Source organism: Notolepis coatsorum, assembly GCF_963971535.1.
Source record: "Notolepis coatsorum genome assembly, chromosome: 5".
NCBI classification, from domain to species: domain Eukaryota; kingdom Metazoa; phylum Chordata; class Actinopteri; order Aulopiformes; family Paralepididae; genus Notolepis; species Notolepis coatsorum.
In genome coordinates, this window is record NC_140169.1 from 169,474,010 (window position 1) to 169,495,844 (window position 21,835).

The 21,835-nt window shown below is 38.4% G+C and overlaps 1 protein-coding gene across 1 annotated transcript in view; it reads left to right on the forward strand.

Annotated features, from left to right (window-relative positions):
- The window catches only part of lrp1bb (low density lipoprotein receptor-related protein 1Bb), a gene marked incomplete at its 5' end in the record, with an annotated part of 1,188,884 nt that overhangs the window by 934,931 nt on the left and 232,118 nt on the right, over positions 1-21,835 (forward strand).

A 21,835-nucleotide genomic window follows, 5' to 3' on the forward strand; every position in this document is an offset into this window, starting at 1 on the left:
TTTGGCTGGTAGTATGTTCCGCAATCCAAAGGCCATTACATATGGCCTTTGTCCTGTCATACATGTCCACTGCCATCTCTGAGGTGCGATAACCTTTGAGTGTGTCCTGCACTGTGCTTTTAAATAGTACAGATATTGAAGATGTGCACTTTAACGCAGCAGCACCTGGAGCCATCCATACCCATGTCCAGTGTCCTATAATAAGCTTTAATCGAACCTCGGATAGTCCGGTTGGTTTGGGGTGGTGTGAAAGCTCATTCACTCTTGCAAGTGAACCCTGCTGCGGTTCATTTGAGATGTGAATGCAAAGCGGACCAAAGGCAGGAAAATACCCAAAAATCTAATATTTTTTTTATGAGAAGACTGAAACATATGTATATAATGAAACACACAATACAGTTTTTTTTCGATTGCCTAAGCATGATTTTGAAAACGGGGCCCGGTGTTTCAAAACACACAATTAGCACAACCACACACACAATTATCAGAACACCTCAGATCATTTGCTAAATTAAACACTTGTCAAAACCATACACTAATTGTGTTACCATATGAGACACACGTTTCATATGACTTAATTCTGTTTGAACCAGTTACACACACTGCTGTGCTTAACCTAAAACACATTTAGCAATTCTACTTCTCAGTGATTAGAGTACTGTAAGTGAAGTACGCAGAGAATGTGCAAATATACAATACATTCACCAAACACTACACAAGACCAATGCTGTAGACTGATGAAAATATAATTTATTTATCTACATATACCCAAATCAATGATGCAGACTGATGAAAAAAATAAAATTTTCTCTCCATATACCCAAATCAATGATGCAGACTGATGAAAATATAAATGTTCTCTCCATATAACCAAATCAGTCAACATTTCAACATGGAGAATCACAACAATACATGTCCCAGTTTTCATGCTACTATGTGCATAACACTGTAAGCTCAGCAAATATCAGACAAACATAAAATACTGTATCCAGTACAGGTTAAAATTACAGTAACACAATTCTTTTTTTGAACAAATTTAAACAGAAAATACTAGACAGTATCTCTTTGCCTAGCTGGATCTGGCAAGATAATTTTTTGTTGTGATTCTCCATGTTGACATGTTGACTGATTTGGGAAAATGGGAGGAAAATGTATATTTTCATCAGTCTGCATCATTGGTTGTCTTGTGTAGTGTTTGGTGAATGTATTGTATATTTTCACGTTCTCTGTGTACAGTACTTCACTCTCCTTCCATTTTGGTTGAAGACAGGTGAACTCACCTGCTGCATTTTTATAGTGCTTAAACCTGATTGTGTATCTACAATTAAGCAATGGTGTGTTTGTGCATCTGATGGCTGTGTTTAACCAATTGGCTCATATGTGTGGTAATTTGACATTCTGTGTCTAATGTAATGCAAGTGTGTTTAGTGTTTTGCAAATCACTGTGTGTATTGTTTTGCAAAAAGTGAGGCTGACATTGTAGGGGTGCAAATCAGGGCCTATATTTTGCTCCTTGAGTGTAAGGTTTTGATAATTGTGTAATACTTTTGATTTGAGTGTTTATGCAATTGAAGAAAACTGTAAAGACTAGAGATGAACTGTTTATTTATTTTGTACATAGGCTGTGCATATGTTTGTTTGTTTGTTTATTTGCTTATGTGTATGATTCTTAACTGTTTTTATTTTGTTATTGGTGTATATGTGTATGTATGTACAGTATATGTATATATATGTATATGTGTACTCCTGTTGGGGCTTCTTGGACCAGATCAATGTTTTATCTGGCTAAATAAATAAATAAATAAATAAATAAATAAATAAATAAATAAATAAATAAATAAATAAATAAATAAATAAATAAATAAATAAATAAATAAATAAATAAATAAATAAATAAATAAATAAATAAATAAATAAATAAATAAATAAATAAATAAATAAATAAATAAATAAATAAATAAATAAATAAATAAATAAATAAATAAATAAATAAATAAATAAATAAATAAATAAATAAATAAATAAATAATAAATAAATAAATAAATAAATAAATAAATAAATAAATAAATAAATAAATAAATAAATAAATAAATGAATGAATGAATGAATGAATGAATAAATAAATAAATAAATAAATAAATAAATAAATAAATAAATAAATAAATAAATAAATAAATAAATAAATAAATAAATAAATAAATTAAATAAATAAATAAATAAATAAATAAATAAATAAATAAATAAATAAATAAATAAATAAATAAATAAATAAATAAATAAATAAATAAATAATAAACTGATGATTTGGTCCTGTTAACTTTGAATTTTCTATGGGGACTGCCCAGATCCCTCTCATGGACCTGGACCTCACTTTGAGAACCTCTAATGATTCTAGTTATTCAGTATTCATCTCTAATTACTCTAAAATTGCGTATATCTGTGTTAAAAAAAAAAAAAAAAGGGGGCTGACCCCCCCCTCGACCCTCCTGAGGGCTGAAGCCCCCAATGTTTTCTAACCCTAAAAACACCCCTGATAGGGAGGCTGGTTGAAGCGCCTCCCAGCGGCTTGGACGGGGGCTACCTGGAGCGACTGGCTCCGTCTCCTCATTTATCTCATAATTGCAAATAATGGTACAACCCAAACTCTAGACCTGCCTCGGTCGGCAGGACACGGCGATGTTAGGCAGGCAGTGTATGTTTTAATGCTCCATTTGTATCCACTCCATTGTTGTACTTCTCTAAAGCTTGTATTCTATGCTGTATTTTGCTCTTCCTGAATGTCCTCTGTGTGTCACTGGATACAAAAAATTAAATAAAAGGCAAGCTGGACACACTCAGACAGTGGTATGATTTTAAAATATCTGTAAAAATATTTAAAAAATACCAAAAATATGTAATAATGTCATATTGTACTAGTGTCACGATACCAAAATTGTTACTTCGATACCGATACCATCCTAAGTATCACGATACCGATTCTAAAATGATACCACAGCAAAAACCTAAAATATCATGAAAAATAATGTAATATATTAGTAGATGATAATTTCTAAAATTCTTTAATTAATTCATAAATATTATAATGAATATTTTGAAGCTGTTGAAACTTAAATAATAACTGTAGGAGAAATAAACCTCTCTGCTCACCGAGACTCCACTGGGCAGCTCCAGGATTAGTTATAACTGTTTGGGATCAGTTCGGTTGAAATTAGCAGCTAACGTTAGTTTAGGTCAGGGGTCAGGAACCTTTTTGACTGGGAGAGCCATAAAAGCCAAATATTTCTAAATATATTTCATTGAGAGCCATATAGTATTTTTAACATATAATAAATTAAATATGTCTTACTTTTAATGCGACTTCTGGTGCTGCATGGTTTTGCTGATGGCCTTGTAATCTGGTTCAAACGCGGTGAGATTGAGCTTCATGCAGGCGTTGAGGCTTCCATCAGTTAAACGTGAGTGTAGGTTGGTCTTAATGTTCCTCATATGCGAGAATGACTGCCCACATGCATATGTAGAGCCAAACATGGTCAATACAGCAATACTCACGCTGCATTGTGTGGTATGTCACAGGAAGCTCGTTCCAAGTTTTAAGAATCAGCTGGTCTTCAGGTTGAAGATTTTTAATTTCTGTCCACTTGTGTTCCCTCGCCAGCTCTGCTCGCTATATCTTCAGCTACAGATACTATTAGCTGTATCTTCAAAACTAATTTCTGTTTACTTTAAAATGACACAGTATTATTAAGAAATATCACAAGTATTAAAAAAAATATATATATATATATATAATTTTTTTTTTTTTTACTCAAATATTTCTGGGAGCCATATGCTGTCACCAGAAGAGCCATATATGGCTCGCGAGCCATAGGTTCCCGACTCCTGGTTTAGGTGCTCCTAAATCATTTTTCCGGTTTGCTATTTTAGTCGCAAATGCGATTGAACCGCTCTCACTGACTTTAGGCACATAGCGCACATGTATGCATATAAGCACATTTGCGCATATTGTGTCGCACATATTGCGGTCACAAAATGGTTAGGAAAAGTTAGATGTCACTTCAATAACATTTGGATGGTAATCCATTTTGTGACTACATTTGTTGAAACAACATATTTGTTGGCAGACAGCTCCTGCTATGTTAACGTTAGCAAGCTAAACGTGCATAGCTCGACCTGTGTAACGTTAAGTAAATTGTGTTCCGCTGGGTAAGACCGCTCATCGCATACAACTTGGTTAAATCCAAACGTCCATTCAGAAACGTATGTATTATGAAATAAGACATTTGGGGATGTCTGACTATTACTATTACTATTTTCCCTTTGCTCAGTCGACACTGTTGACATGCCCACTACGCAAAGCTCCGGTCATCAAGAGTATTGAACCATTTTTAACTCATTCACTGCCAACAACGAGTATACTCGTTATTGGGCGGCAATCGTTCCATCGCCAATCGTTCCATCGAAGCGCGTCAAATATCTCCGATCCATATGTTGTCGTGGATTATGCCGTTGACCAAATGGACATTGGATATACCAGATGGCGATCAAACAATTGGAATATTATTTTTGGAATACTCCCGATCACAGATAAGGACGTTTTGACGTACATTTTTGCTTGATCCTGCAATGCTTTCATACCGATCGGGCTGATAACCGTTTTTAGTGTAGTTGAATATAGTGTATTGTATAGTGGAATCGACGTATGGCTTTAACTCAGGATTTCATTATTATTACCCTAGACCACTCTAAAACCATATATATTCACCACGGTATAACACGGGAATGTATGGATGGAAACATTTATTCTTTCTCACATATGGAACGATAGATAGGTGATGTCAAATGGCCTGGGCCATAGTATTGTATCCATAGGATACTTCCGGTTTGACGACAGTATGTGACGGTCACATTGTCACAAGCTCCGCTCCAGTTTTTGTTAATTTCGCTTAAAAACCTACTTTATACAACACTATGTATACTACTATACAATACAATGTGTTTAAACCTTGACGTATATATTAACTAAGACCTTCAACTAACTATATCAATAGGGAAAACCAACATGCTAGCAAAGAAAGCAGATACTCCAACGGTAGATGGTGCGGTGACGCGCTCTACTGTGAAGGAGAAAGCAGAAGCTATAGAGAATAAAAAGCTCGACAATCTTATGGATTCCAACATTCCTACGACCTCATCCGAGACAGACATGGAGAGTACTTCTCCCGATTTCCAAACGCTGACAGCTCTGATAAAGATCTTAACCGACAAGGTTAATGATATAGCTAGAGCTGTGGAGAGAGCCGAAGCTAATGCTATCGCATTTAAGTTAGCTATAGAGGCTAAACTTGATGACATCAATGCACAGGCTGTAGTACAATCCGATCGCATAACGGCGGTTGCAAATACTGGGATCGAATACTCACTGAAACAAGATGAGAAGAATAAGGAACTATTTGAGAATATCGCCGAAGTATCGAAGGAGATGCAACTGGGAGACAAACAGCTCTGGCAGATGATCCATGACAACAAAGAGGAAAACTCGGTCAGACTGCTCGAAATCGAACATCACGCCCGCAGATTTAACCTCCGTATAGTGGGTTTGGATGAATCAGTCGATTGCACAGATGCCAAGTTTGCTGCAGTGCTAGTCGAAATTCTAGGTCCTGAAATCCTACCTACAGAACCGATAGTGGACAAACGCTACAGAATTGGCACCATAAACTACAACAACAACAAGGAAAGAGTGATCATTGCTAGTCTACGGGAAACTGTAACAAGAGACACGATTATCAGGGAATCACGCAAGAAATGGGGAATACTGATATACAAAGGGAAAAAAGTGTGGTTCTATGAGGACATGTGCAAAGAAGCCATAACTCGTGCTCCAGTAGCACACCATGTTACCGCGCTGCGTCGCGGGACTCCGTGCTGCGTCACGGATCTGGTTGACTCCGAGTTCGATTCCCGGACTCGCCGTCATTTGCCGAATGTCTCCCCCTGCTCTCTCTCCCGTTTCACCCTACAACTGTCGGTCATGCTTGACCAGAAAAAGCGATAAACGCTAAAAAAAAAAAAGTAAAAAAAAAAAAAAAAAAAAAGCCATAACTCTACGGGCCCGCTACAAAGATGTAGTACATCGGCTATATGAGAAAGGTCTCCACCCCGTCTTACGGTATCCAGCTATTCTTTCCATTGTGGAGGGAGAGGGAAAGAGATTCGTGCTACGCTCGCTTGAGGCGGCAGAAGATTACATGAAGAATATAAAAAGTGGATGACAAGATTCATCTTTCATGGATAACTGTACAATTGCATGGACATCAAAAACGGCATCATACAAGCTTTTGACAACATTGAGGGATAAGTAATTTGATATAAAACACTAAACACCATATATATATAGATTCATGGTAATATGCAGGGCATGATTTGATACAGACTATTTTGGAACATTCTAGAATTGTCTATTCTCTTTTTTTTACTTGAAGGCAATGAGTCATAATGGAATATACTGGAATACACTGGATTGTTATTGTTCTATGACACGAGGAATGTACTGGAACATTATAACAACAATCTGCAAGTCATGAGCGGCTGACAACATTCAGGAATACAATGCCTTTTTCAATGATGGCCCCGGAAAATAACAACGATATGAGACTTGGTCAGGAAATAGATGTAAAGAACAACGACCACCATAACAGATTAATGATCACTCATGACGGGGGACGATCTGCATACAAGTATTTAAAAATGTCCTTGTCATTTAGATGTGTAAACATGCAAAGTTATTTAAAAAAAAAATTAAGTAGTTATTCCCTTATTTTATGAGTTTCGATATCTAAATCTAAACATCATTATTTCTTATTTATTTCATTACTCTGAAAGGTTCTAACCAATACATGTTAGTAGAAGGTAAAAAAAAAAGGGGGTTTAAATGAGTTTACTAATTGAGGTATATTTTTCATTTTGTTTAATTACATTAACGGGAGAGTGGCTTGGCCACAGGTGACATTCTATTAAATTAGAATTAAAATTATAGATTCTATGGTATACATAGGAAAGCTTAGGATAAATTGCTCATTCTGGGCTGACCGGAGGTGCAGGAAAGGAAGAAGTTGTACGCGAAGGAGGTATCAAATAGGTACCTTGTACGGCTCTGTAAGGGAGGGGGGATCAGGGGTTTATTTGTATATATGTATGTCTTTATGCTCGGCTCTCAACGGGACCTCAATAGTGGGATGTAAATCCATTGTGAATTCGCACTCCAGAAGTGTTACCAACAACTACAAAACAATATGTATAGATTATGGCTAGTTTGAATATAATGATCTGGAACACTGGGGGAATAAATAATCAACATAAATGCAAAAGCGTGCTCACATTGATGAAAAACAAACAGGTTGATGTGGCTCTCTTAAGCGAAACGCACATTTTAGTGGCAGACAAAGCTACGTTAGCGGACAACACATACCATACCATTAGTCACTCTTCCTTTGGAACGAGAACCCGTAGAGTTGCTATAGTCGTGAAACGGAAGTTGAATATTGAATTGAAGGGAGTATGGTCTGATGCAGATGGTCGGATAACCATAGCTAAGATTATACACAAGAATAGGAAAATAGCGTTGGTAGCGGTATATGCCCCAAATCTATACGAAGCTAATTTCTACACTACACTTACCAGAAAAATGTTAGACCTTCCAGAATACTCATTTATAATTGGTGCGGATTTTAATGCAATCTGGGATCCTGGGTTGGATAAATCTTATCCCACCTTTTCCAACGAACAAAAAAATGCATATAATGCGTTAAAGGATTGGTCGAAGAATACAGGTGTAAATGATATATGGCGATCACTCAACCCCATGACCCGGAAGTACTCTTGTCGATCAGCAAGGCATAAAACACTTTCCAGAATAGATTATGTTTTTACAACCCGAGACTATTTAATAACTATGACGTGGAGATGGTACCCAATGCATTATCAGATCACTGTTATTTACTCCTAAAAGGATCATTTGGTATACTGTCATCCCGAGCCCCAAGATGGCGATTTAACATGATACTGCTGAATAACAAGGAATTCATTACACAACTCAAAAAAGCTCTTTCAGTATTCCTACTAGAGAATGTGAAATCGGTGCCGGACCCTAGAATATTATGGATGTTGGTAAAGGGAATTATCAAGGATTTCACTGATAGCTTTTCCTCCAAAATACGCAAGAATCGATGCACAAAACTGGCGGAACTGGAAACGCTTTACTCTACGTTATTTACTTCTTTACAATACAAGGACTCGGTTCGACTGGAAACTCAAGTTAATGTACTAAAAAAAGAGATTAACGCCATTTATAAACAACAATCTGAAGTACAAATACGTAGCACAAGACAACAGCATTACGCTCAAGGTTCCAAACCAAGTCACCTACTAGCTATGCGATTAAGAGTTAACGCTAAATGTGCAGATATAACTACCATTAAAGCACAAAAAGGACTTGTAACAGACACTAAAAAAATAAACGCGACATTCAAAGAGTTCTACTCCAACTTGTATAAATCAGAAACGACCTTCGATCAAAACAAAATGGACACATATCTTAATCAAATTAACCTCCCCAAACTTTCAGAGGATGACGCTAAACAGTTAGAAACACCTATCACACTAGAGGAACTCAGGAAGGCCATATCCGAAATGCAAAGTGGTAGGGCTCCAGGAAGAGACGGTATCCCACCAGAAATGTACCTCTCATGCTGGGACATAATTGGACCCCTATTACTTAATATGATTTTATACTCAGTCAAGGAGGGGAACTTCCATAAGAACGACAATATTGCACTCATAACAGTCCTCCTAGTAGTAGTAGTAGTTATAGACCCTTAAGCCTCCTCGGAACCGATATCAAACTGTACTCTAAGGTATTGGCCATCAGACTTCAAAAGCATATGACGTCTTTAGTTCATCCGGATCAAACTGGCTTCATAAGAAACCGCTTGATCACTGATAACATAAGACGATTACTACACGTACTAGATGCCAGCAAGGACGACACCACACCTAAGGGAATGCTGTCCCTGGATGCAATGAAAGCTTTTGATAGGTTGGAATGGTCGTATCTATGGGCAGTATTAGAAAGGATGGGGTTAGGAAAAGGATTCATTGATATGATTAAAGTATTATACAAAGACCCATCGGCCATGATTACAACAGGTATAATCACCTCCGAAATCTTTCCAGTATCACGCTCTTCTAGACAGGGTTGCCCTCTTAGTCCCGGACTATTCGATTTATCATTAGAACCTTTAGCACAATATATAAGACAATCCCAATTCATAGAACCAATCATAATCAAGGGCACACAACACAAAATTAGTTTATATGCGGACAACGTAATACTGTTCATGCAAAACCCTAACACCGCAATGCCTCATCTTCTCAAGTTGATTGATGACTTCTGCGACCTATCGGGATTTAAGATAAATTGGCCAAAGTCGGCTTTCCTTCCACTTAACGCCCCTGCAAAAAATATACGCCTTCCAGGAGAAATACCAATGGTTAAACACTTTAGATGTTTGGGAGTTGAAGTATTCCCTACCATAAGCCAAATGGTGAAGCACAATTACATAGAAATCCAAAATAAAATCAAATACGACTTTGACAGGTGGTCAAAACATAAAAACTCAGTACAAGCACGGGTTTCAATAGTTAAGATGGATGTATTACCTAGAATCAACTTCATCAGCTCAATGCTACCGTTACCCCCTCCAGATGGTTACTGGAAAAAATTACACTCTTCCGCATACAAATTTATTTGGAATAACAAACCACCACGTATAAAAAGATCCACCGCACAGAGAAACAAAGCTGACGGAGGTATGGCATTTCCCGATTTTTTCCACTATTTTAAGGCATACACTTTAAGACCACTGACAACCTGGTTTGATCCCCAAGCATCAGTATCCTGGAGAAATTTAGAAGTAAATATAATAGCACCACATAGACTGCAGGACATAGTATACACCAAATGATCAATTAAGCAATGTGAACTGAAATTTGGCCCCATTATTACTCATGCGATCCGGATATGGCGTGAAACACAAAAAAAATATTCTAATCCACATAAATGGCATAATCATACTCCCTTATTCAATAACAATGCACTCCTGATTGGAAAACGACCTATAAGATTCCCTAGATGGGAAAATCAGGGCATACACACATTAGGAGATGTTTTCAACAAACTGGGATTTTGTAGTTATGAGGAAATACGCAAAAAATGTAATCTCACCAGTTCCACATATTTACTTTTACGCACAGTTATTGTTATGTTTGAAGGATCACAGTGTTCCATTAAGGATACCAATTGTACACCACAGATACCACAAATTCTTCTATGAAAGAGAGACATCGAGAGGTTTTGTTTCAGATTTTTATCATCAATTACTAACGTCCTCGTATGAAATCCTCCACCTCGACTCAGTCTGGAGGAGGGATATACCAGACCTGGAAATAGATTTTGATTGGCAAGAAGCCTGGGCAAATGTTCGACTTGCATCAAGGAACCCGGACCATCAACAAATCAATCTTAACTATATTCATAGGACATAATTGACTCCTATAAGACTGAACAGAATGGGTCTTAAACAAGACTCCAAATGCTCCTTATGTACAAATGGGGACGAGGGGACATTTATGCACATGTACTGGGACTGCCCACCAGTTAAGATATTCTGGAAAGAAGTGACCCAGCAATTATCAAATCTCTTAACTCTGAATATACCTGTACACCCCTCTGTATTACTGCTGAATGATGTTTTTGAGTGTGCAGTACCTATACAGCTAAAGAGATTGGTTTTGTCTGGTATCACAGCGGCTAAAAAGCTGATAGCCTCACGATGGTTTCAACCGGAAAAAATTTGCCGGAAGGTCTGGATTCTTACATATCTCGAAGTGATTTATCTAGAAATATCTACAGCAAGAATTTTGGGTCTCAATGAATCCAAAATGACAATGTGGTTAGAAGTGGTGGAGAGAATAAAAGCTAGCATATAATGGTAATGGATGGATTATCCAATGGGGGGTCCGGGGGGGGGGGGGGGGGGCGAGCGAGAGCATATGTGTGTAGGGTATTAGATAGCAGGTATTAGGGGTATATCTTGTATAAGACATTTATCTAAATGGTGATATCATTGGATGTGCACTGTTAATTAATGCTTGTATATCTAATTTTATGTTGTCATGTTTGTTTATGTGTTTGTTTAAAAAATAATACAAAAATAATAATAAAAAGAAAAGTATTGTATCCATAGCTATAATATAGAATATAGTTATAGCTTTACAAACAAGGAGACTCAGTCCTATATTTTAATGTGTGGCAATGCGACCACAGGACCATGGCTAATCCCCAGCGCTGAATGAGTTGGGTATCGCAATACCTTTCTAGTATCGGTGTATCGTGCACCATTATATTGTACTCAAGGCCTCTATTTATCTGCACAAGAAAAGTATCCATGCAGGCAAAGTGCTTATATAAATTTTGAGACCTGCTTGGACAATGTTGTTCAAAGCGTTGTGTCGTCATCCCTTGTCAATGTGCTCTTGTGCAAGGCACTGGAACCCTAGTCTTGTGTACCCATACCGCTCTCCACACTATGTTAGCACTGTGCTATGTTAGCATCTAAAGTCCAGGCAGAAGGAATATGAATGATGAAGCAGAAGCAGGATACATAGCAGAGATAGAAACCCCTCTTGGTATAACCACATATCAACTGGATATTAAGAATCAATTTAAGACATTTTATGAGGATTTGTATACATCAGAGTCTTGTGGTGGAATAGAGGCAAATAATTTCTGTAACCATCTAGAATGACCGACCATTATCGAAAAGGATAAGGACAATCTTGAACAGCCTATATCAGCTGGGGAAATTGAGCAAGCAATGAAAGGAATGGACAGTGGGAATGCCCCTGTACCGGATGGCTTTCCCATTGCGTTTTATAAGACATTCTCACTTAAATATGATCCCCATTTTGAGTGATATATTCACAGAAGCCTTGAAAAGAAGTTATTGCCACCCACCATGACACAAGCCTTAATTTCAGTCTAAAAAAGGGCATACGGACTATTTTAAATGTCACTCATATCAGCCTATAAGTTTGCTCTCAATAGCTATAGAGCCATTAGCCATTGCAATAAGAAATGAGGTAGACTTGATGGGGGTAAACCCATAAATTATCACTATGGATGACCTTATTCTTTTTATCACTGAACCCGACACATCTATCCCTAAAGGCCTGGGCCCTCATTCATCAACGTGTTCTACGCACAGATCTGTGCTTACCCTGTGCGTACGATCATTTCTAAGCAAAGAGTGGGATTCATCAATTTCGATTTGAACTTGACTCCGTGCTTACATCTACGCACAGGTCAGACCAGGCGTACCTGGCGCCCAGTGGTAGAATATCGTTACTACGCATAAGCACTCCTCAGTCCTGCATTAGTTTCAAGGCGGAAATAAGCTTCCGTGCATTAGTGTTCAACTTCTGTATGACCCGTAATTCATTATAGTTCATTGTAAAATAGCGACAGTAGTGTAATTATAACGGGCTCACACGCGAACAAGAGGTTGGCCTGCTTGTTTGGCACGGGGGGGCAGACGCAAAACACCAACCTCCAAACGCGATTAGATATTGTTTCAAATAAAAAGCAAATTATTTTGTGTGTCATGTTTCCAAATAAGATTGGTCACGAAATGCTTTCTACTTCAATTTGTTGGTTAGAATAGATGACCTCCGTTGAAACTTCACTGAGACTAACAGTCTATTTGTGAGCTCCCGCACAGATGTGATGATAATAATCATAATAACAATAATAATAATAGCTTCATTTTATATAGCGCCTTTCAAGAGACCCAAGGTCGCTTTACATAGATAGGGGGGGGGGGAATAACAAAGTAACAAACATAGTGGACAGACACACAACATATATGATGATGGAATTCATTCAAGATCCTCTCCACCCTCGGGTCTTTGCCACCGCGGCACGGTCCATCATGATATTGGAGATGGATCGAGCAATAGACTGTTACTGTAGCTGTCAAAGCTCCATCACAAATGCAGTTATGTGAATAGAAAGGGATTCCACTCAGTCAATGTTGCGATGCGCATTTGCCTGATACATGTTATTGCTGGATGCCGGGAGGAAGGCGATGCTGAATGTTTTCAATTCATTAAATAAAACGGATACTTTTTGCAAGGGTTTACTGACTGTCATACAAATAATCAACCAACTACATACTGTAACTCAGTGCACGTTCTTATTTACATTGTGACAACAGCCTTGTGAGTTCCCGCAGTGACCCGCACACAGACATGATGGAATTCAAGTTCATGTTTGTATTGATCACATATAGGCAGGCTACACATGGCGTATCTGCTACATCATACATGGCAGTAAGATTCATTGTTCTTGTATATGCTCTCGTATTATTGTTTATGTAGGCTACCCAATACTGACATCAAAATAGATTGTAGTATGCCTCTAGAAATCATATGCAGCAGGTAGAAAATTGACGGGAGATCCATCGCGATTTGGAATCAAATTGAGGAGAACTTTAATCCCTGGGTATTAATCAAACAACACGGGAAAAGCCAGTCATATTCCAGCGCAGTGTTTATTAGCCGACAACAAAATAGATGCCTCTAAAAATCATATAGCCAATCGAACACAACTAATAAAGGCATTCATATTACAGCACGGTTATAATGACACACAACCAACGCCAAACAGTGGTCAACGAACGGTCTTTATTAGTATTTTGAGCTGTCCAGGCAGAATTGCAGCAATGGTCTTAGGGAGCCGTTGATATCTGACATCACCGTTTACAAATCCGCCTTTTATTTATCCCATAATACGCGATAGTGTCTTCTTGGTTCGACAGCAGTGAATTCTCCGTGGAGTTTCTCAGAGTTCCGCTCGGGTCAGTCCATTATTTCACATCCCATGGGGGGTGTTTCCTCACTTTCATGACCATATATGGATAATCATGCACGAGCATTGACGGTAGAACAAAGTGGTATTCATCAACACGGAGGAGCATAGAGCCTGCGTACGCAGTGTGTGATGAATCCCGACTTCCCTGTGCGTACACTAGTTCTACATTCCGTGCTTACGTGTGGAAATAGGTCATGTTCTACACACACATTGATGAATGAGGGCCCTGGACATTATATCAAAATCTGGGGAAATATCAGGTTATAATATACATCTTATCTAAAGGCATAATATTTCCAATAAACGATCATGCACAAGTTACATTATAACACTTTGAGTGCCACGCAATTCGGTTATCATTATCCATAGAATGCCAGCCTTCTAGTCGTTTCCGTGGTCGTTGCACTATGCTTGCAAAGCTGTGTGTGTGTTCTGTATTATAGCTGTAGAGACACGGTGTGGCTCATTTTAACAAACATTACTTGTAGTCCAACATGGGAATAATAGTTTGTTTCCACACGCTGTAGTTTGTAGTTTATTACACGCTAAACATCGCACATTTCCAAGATAATACAGTCTTTTTTCATAGATCGCGAGATAAAACACGTTATGTGCAATAAGCCCAAACCGTTGTGGCTGATCCCCTGAAACCCTGAATACTCCCTGTGATACTGTGATACATGTATATGTATCACAAAATCATCAAGGGAGGCTGTTTAATGGAGGCTTTTTAATCGCCAAGGTAAGAGAGGATTTGTCATGATCAACTGAAGGCGTATGCTATGGAACAATATGTGCTTGGCTACTACTTGGGTTTTCAGAAAAAGGCCAGTCTAAAAGACTAAACACCACCTTGCCTTAATTAAAAGGTGTTATAGCACTATAGTGCTATATAGTAGTAGTATAATAGTAATCTTTCTAACCAGTAGGGTACATTTCATAGATACAGTAATGTTACAGTTTTTGAATGTACATTTTTTTATAGCTACTTCCGGGGGAAGAAAATATAATTAAAAGCTACTTCCAGTAATAGAGCCAATCGGCCATCAATCACAGCAAGATATTGGAAGCTACATGGTGGATTGGGAAGGGGGTAAAGGGGATATGATGCGATGATATTGAGACTGGAACCCCGGGTTACAGTGTCTAGTCTGCCGGAAAGTAAAAGAGGAAGAAGAAAAGAAGAAAAGACTTGTTTCTAAAATAGAAATCCAATTTCAACTTCAGTTTTTTCGCCAATTGCTGAAATGAGTCAATTACGATTCCTAGAGATTTGTACTGAGATATAGACTAAATCTCAGAGCTCTGAAAAGTGGTGACAGATGGAAGGTTCAGTGGCTTTGTCTTTGCGTTTGAAAACAACATGGGTTTTAAATCACACAGGCTGAGTTGTACAGCATGTCGCTGATAATTAAAGAGCCTGGTTTGGTGTAGACGCAGAGCAATATATCACAGTATCATCAGCATAAAAGTGGAAACTTTTGTTGGATCGAGACTGTTGATATACAGTATATAGTGCATAGGAGTGGTCCCAGGACCGATCCCTGGCTGAGGCACACCCTTGAATACTCTAAGAGAGCTGCAAGTGCTACCTTCAACCTGCTCACACTGATATCTGCCTGATGGATCATTATCAAATAGTCCTACACTGATAAGTAGGGATGTCCGATATTATCGGCCTACCGATATTGGCATTAAAATGTGATATCGGAAAATATCGGTATCGGTTTAAAAAAAAAATAAAAAAAAATATTTATTTACCCAGGCAAGCAAGTAAAAACAAATTCTGATTTTATTTATTGTCAAAAGTATGCATAATGTGGGGGGGGGGGGGGGGGGAACCCTTCATATATCGGTATCGGTTGATATCGGTTGATATCGGTACCGGAAATTAAGAGTTGGACAATATCGGTATATCGGTATCGGTAAAAAAGCCAATATCGAGCATCCCTATAAATCTTTGCTTCAATATTGCACGAGCCGCAGTATCAGCAGCCTTGAATGAGTCAATGCAAAGGGCTGCACAGTGATGCTTGTTGTTGATGCTAAAGATTGTTAGATAAAGTGGTCCACACATCGATCATCTGCTATTTAAAACACTACCCCTCTTCACAACACAATGCTTGCTAGTGCATCATGTTACCTACAGAAATACAGCCGGCCCAGAGCTAATAAACTGAGTGAAACCATCTGAGAACGTCCTTCCATTCGTCTTGCATGGAGCTCACTGCCCCTGGCCTGTGTTCTGAGACCACATAGGGTAGAAATAAGTTCAATATCGAGGTCAAGTGCTACTCCATCTTCTCTCTCTCTCTCTCTCTCTCTCTCTCTCTCTCTCTCTCTCTCTCTCTCTCTCTCTCTCTCTCTCTCTCTCTCTCTCTCTCTCTCTCTCTCTCTCTCTCTCTCTCTCTCTCTCTCTCTATCTATGTCCCTCCCTCGGAGTGTGTGAGGTTAAAGGTTGCTAATGTGAGAGCGCTCTTTCTCATGGAGCGAGATCACAATGAATGATTTCTAACCGATATGCGATTTGATAGCCACATTTTTATATAGGTGATATTCATACTGATTTATATAATTTGATAGCATTTCACATTTTTGCTGAGCAAGAATTTGGTGACAAATGATTTAAAGACTGTCCCAAACAGAAGCTGTTGTGTTCTGTAATGCATGTGAAAGCTGTACTTCCCAAGAGTCTCCACTATGGGGCGTAGTTGATACAATGCCCTGTTATGCCTACAGCTGAAGTGTGCAGAAGAAGTGTACACGCAGAAGGAGAAGAGAACAGAATGTACCCTGCTGTAACCTACCATGCTAACCTACTTGACTAAAAGGCTAAATGAGTAATCTTCTTCCTGAGTCTTATTACTACACCTACCTACACATGGCCGCCTAGTTATAGTTGAAATTGGGGGTGCACGATATTTTTTTTTTTATAAATTTTTTTTTTAATTTCTTTTTTTAATAAATTTTTTTTGGGACATGCAAGGGGTGGTTTGGAGGGTGTCCGGCACGACCCCCTCCATGGCAGATTTTAAAAGAAATGTAATGAACCTGTACGTGCAATTTCCTGCAATCTTGACCAATAAAGCTGCTCTTTTCACTATACAACTCAGTTTATATTGCAGTATGATAGCCAATTACTATAATAATAATATATTAAAGGGGAACTATTTTACTATTTCTTTCACTATTTGGGCACTTTTACACAATTCCTGTGAGTTTATGGAACACCTCTGTAATTATAATTTTTTTTAATTCATTGTTTTGTATTTCTAATGAAGTACTCAAAAACAGCATTTTTCTACCTCAAGATCTTAAGCCGTTTTGAGCCTGGGCTCCAACCACAATGGTAACTGTGCTGAGTGTGTGAGTCTCAACATGCAGCTGAGTCTCTCTGACATCACAAATCAGCACATTTTCAGATGACTCAGTTCAGTGAGGGTGAATATTGTGAGAGGAGAATTGGAAGAATGCGCCAATATGAGAATTAGAGACATAGATCATATTAATATAAGTCCACATAGCTAGGAAACAATGCTAAACACTGGAAAAAGGCCATTTATAAGATAGTTCCCCTTTAATATATACTGTATATATACTGTATATTGATTTTTCGCTCATTTATTTTTATTAAATCAATCTCCTTTCAAATAGGCCAAGTTTTTAATAAGAAAGAGAAAAATATATATATTTCCATTACATGTAACTCTTGTGTCTCTTTCTCTCCTTCTCTGCCTCCTCCCTGAGTCTGCAGTGCACAGTCATGACATCGATCTCCAGAAAAAATGAATAAATAAAAAAAAAAAGTAAAAAAAAAAAAAATTCGTATAATCCGGCCCTGCTTGTATAGCGAACGTTAACATTTGCAAACGAAGTCAACGTCATCCAGCTGACACCACATATCTAGATAATATGACAACATTAGCTAGCGGCTAGCACTAAAGCTAACGCCAACCAGAGGGAAACGTTGTTATTATTATTATTATGAGAGGATTTACTGTATGACCAGATGGCATTTCGGGACGTGAAACACTTTTATTGTATTGCGTGGTAGAAGTTCTACCACTCAATAGTAAAGACATGTCTAACATAATCTTTTGTTTGAACAACTTACTGGAAAATCCTGCCTGCCACAATGACACACTCGGTGGCCTTTGATATTTACACTCAGCCTACCTGCAGCGCCGTGCGCCACTGTCTGCTGGGGGGAGGCACTGGATCAAACCATATGGGGGGGCAGTGGGGGGGGGGTCGCAATCTTTGGAAACTTAAAAACTTGCTATTAAGTGTCATTGCGTATTATTAATTTGATTGAAATTACGTAGTTATGGTTAGATTTATATATTGGGGGGGATATATCATATTTTTCATATGATCAAAAAGTGGTGGAGCAAGAGCATACCTTTGCTCCCCCAAGTTCAATAGTGGGAGAGCAGATGCTCCGAGTGCTCTATTACGCAGGCGTCTATGTACCTACATACAAAATACTACGTACGTACTACATAACAGAAGCCTTTCCCAAATATAGGCCAGTTGTGTTCAATGATTTAAGCAAATAAAAACCAGGGCTATATTGATGTTTAACGGTATGCCATAATGTGAAAAGATCTGCACCAATTTCTAGCATCTAGTTTTAACCTTTAATCGAAATTAACATTATTGTTTTGTTAAGGTTAGTGATATGTTAAGGTTAAAACAGTTAATTGTGCACTCACCAACTCACCAATAGTAAATCCAAAGAAAATGTGGCACTCATGAGAATAACCTGTTTCATGACATATGGTGCAATGTCACAGGTCATAATACAGTGCAATGCCGCAGCTCATAATATGGTGCAATGATGCAGCTCATAATACAGTGCAATGACGCAGCTCATAATATAGTGCAATGCCGCAGCTCATGATACAGTGCAATGATGCAGCTCATAATATAGTGCAATGCTGCAGCTCATAATATAGTGCAATGACGCAGCTCATAATACAGTGCAATGACACAGCTCATAATACAGTGCAATGACGCAGCTCATAATACAGTGCAATGACGCAGCTCATAATACAGTGCAACGACGCAGCTCATAATTTAGTGCAATGATGCAGCTCATAATATAGTGCAATGCTGCAGCTCATAATATAGTGCAATGATGCAGCTCATAATACAGTGCAATGACGCAGCTCATAATATAGTGCAATGATGCAGCTCATAATATAGTGCAATGCTGCAGCTCATAATATAGTGCAATGATGCAGCTCATAATATAGTGCAATGATGCAGCTCATAATATGGTGCAATGTCACAGGTCATAATACAGTGCAATGACACAGCTCATAATACAGTGCAATGACGCAGCTCATAATATGGTGCAATGATGCAGCTCATAATATAGTGAAATGCCACATCCCATAATATGGTACAATATCACAGCTCATAATATAGTGAAATGCCACAGCTCATAACCACGAACCCGTTCAATCCGGTGTCCGCCCACAACACAGTACCGAAACATCCCTTGTCAAAATAACTAACAACCGCCTCTGTGCAGCTGACTCTGGGCTTCTCACCATCCTCATCCTCCTTGACCTCAGCGCGCCATTTGACACCATCTCCCATCCACTACTCCTGGACCGCCTGGCTGGCATTGGGATCACTGGTGTCGCACTCTCCTGGTTCACATCTTAGCTCACTGACAGACAACAGTTTGTACAACTCAGGACTCACAAGTCAGGGTTTTCAGCTGTATCACTGGGTGTCCCCCAGGGGTCAGTACTGGGTCCTCTCCTATTCACCATCTATCTCCTTCCCCTCGGCACAAACCTCCGTCACCATGGGGTCCACTTCCACTGCTATGTAGACGACACACAGGTCTACATCTCCTCCAAACCCACCACTGCCCTTCCCCCCACCTCCCTCACCACCCTCACCACCTGCCTTGAGGACATCAGGAGCTGGATGAGCAGAAACGTCTTGAAGTTAAATGGCAGCAAAACTGAGGCCCTGGTCATCGGCTCCAAATCCACCCTCACCAAATCCCTAAACACGGCAGTTCCGAACATCACCATTGACGGCTTCCCTGTACCCTTCTCCCCCCAAGTTAAAAGCCTCAGTGTCATCTTGGACGGCTCCCTCTTCTTTGCACCACACATCAAAAACATCACCCGGTCTGTTTTCTTTCACCTCCGCAATATCTCCAGAATCCGCCCATCTCTGTCCCAATCAAACACGGAAACCCTGGTCCACTCATTCGTCACATCCCGGATCGATTACTGCAACGCTCTCCTCACCGGCCTTCCCACCAAACTCATCAACACAGACTACAAATCATCCAAAACTCAACAGTCAAGTTCAAGTTTCAAGTTTCTTTATTTGTTGTCATACAGAAATACAGGATACTTTTGTATGAAATGCTTTTTTTCTGTTTTGCTCCTGAGAGTGTTCTAGGTAAAATATATAATTATAAAAAGTATAATAAGTATAAAATAGAAAGTCAAGTACTTAAACAAGTGTAAACAAGACATAAATATGGTACAATATCACAGCTCATAATATAGTGAAATGCCACAGCTCCTAACCACGAACCCGTTCAGTCTGGTGTCCACCCACAACACAGTACCGAAACATCCCTTGTCAAAATAACTAACAACCGCCTCCGTGCAGCTGACTCTGGGCTTCTCACCATCCTCATCCTCCTTGACCTCAGCGCGGCATTTGACACCATCTCCCATCCACTACTCCTGGACCGCCTGGCTGGCATTGGGATTACTGGTGTCCCCAGTCTGACTCACTATCATCATTCAAATCACAACTGAAAACCCATCTGGTCAAACTCGCATATTCACTATAACCTCTGTCACTGTCCTATACCCCCTGCTGTTTGTTTGTTTGTTATTTTAACTTTTTTTTATACTTCCTGTTGTTTGTTTTATTTTTAACCTTGACTTTTAATTGCCTTGCTGTGTCATTTTCTATGATCTGTAAGGTGACCTTGTGTGCCGTGAAAGGCGCCAACAAATAAAATGTATTATTAGTATTATTATTATTATTATTATTATTATTTTTTTTTTTTTTTTTATTATTATTATTATTATTATTATTATTATTATTATTATTATTATTATTATTATTATTATTATTATTATTATTATTATATTATTATTATTATTATTATTATTATTATTATTATTATTATTATTATTATTATTATTATTATTATTATTATTATTATTATTATTATTATTATTATATGGTACTGTACAATGTCACAGTTCATAATATAGTGCAATGTCACAGCTCATAATATGGTGCAATGATACAGCCCATAATGTGCTGTAAGAGGGTCACTGTTTTGGTTGCAATTGTTTTTTGGATTGGGCACATACACAATTCCTGAGGCAGTAAAAATGCTCATACAAGGCTGTACATATAATGCAAGACTGTCCCAATACTCCTTGGGCAAAAATAAGCAACATAACAGATAGGAGACAATAAAGAGAAGCGAGTCAGTCAGTAAATAAAAAGAACCCATGTGACTTTGAGGACATCACTAAACAATAAACGCTGTGCGCTACTTTCACATATAAGCTCCAGGGAGCCAAAGCAAATGTAGCATTGCAATAGGTTTCCTCCAGTCGCCTAGCAACAGTGCTCTTATTCCTACTCGGCAATGGGCACAAAATAATACCAGCTTTTAGACATTCATTTCTGGATTCTCTATGGGAAGTCAAAATCTTATCGTGTGCGTGGGCAGGCCATAACTAATTACCCTTAACATTGAGTCAGAATGCCGGTTCAACAGTTAATGTAAAAGACAACTCTACTCACAGCTGTAATAAACATTCCAAAACTGTTTATTG